Below are 684 nucleotides of genomic sequence, written 5' to 3' on the forward strand. Positions count from 1 at the left end.
GACCAACCGCGGTCGCGGGGGCGTCTGTCGCTCCGCATCGGGGGGGCGTATGGCTTCCGCGCTACGCGCTGCGGGCTCGGGGGGGCCGCAACGGCTGAGTCTGACTCGGCCGGGGCGCAGCTTCCCTCCCGGCAGTCAGCAATAGTGCCGATCGCGCCTGCCACCAGCCCCCTCCCCGACGGGTTCGTCGGCGCCGGCTGGCCGCCGTCCGCCTTCGTTCCCCGAGGGTTCCCAACCAGCGCCGATCCAACTCCGCATCCTGGCCGCACGCAGTGCGTGCCTCGCGCGGGTAAGTCGCCGGCGCAGCGCCGCAGCTCCCGACCCCCGCGTACGGGAATAGTTGAGGGCCTCAGCGGGCCGCACCGACCGAGTCCGACTCGGGCCGGGGCGCAGATTCCCGCTTGGGTGACCGAACGTTCTCTGCTCGGGCCGGAGGGCCGACGCCCGTCCCCCCCCGTCGTCCCCCACGGACCGCCTCCGAGGCCACTTCGCACGGCTCATCCTCGGCTCCCTACCAATGCTTAATCGATGGGGCCGCCCGGCCGGATTCGCGCCACCCTGTCCACCGCGAGTCTCCCCAGACTAACCCGAGTTACCGCCCAGCTCGCCTAACCTTGCACTCGCTCTGCCAAACGGTCGTGTAGTCGGCGGGCCGTCCTACGGGTCGCCCTCCCTCCCCAAACG

Source organism: Syngnathus leptorhynchus, unplaced genomic scaffold (assembly GCF_054491065.1).
Source record: "Syngnathus leptorhynchus isolate UIUO unplaced genomic scaffold, UIUO_Slep HiC_scaffold_789, whole genome shotgun sequence".
Lineage (NCBI taxonomy): Eukaryota > Metazoa > Chordata > Actinopteri > Syngnathiformes > Syngnathidae > Syngnathus > Syngnathus leptorhynchus.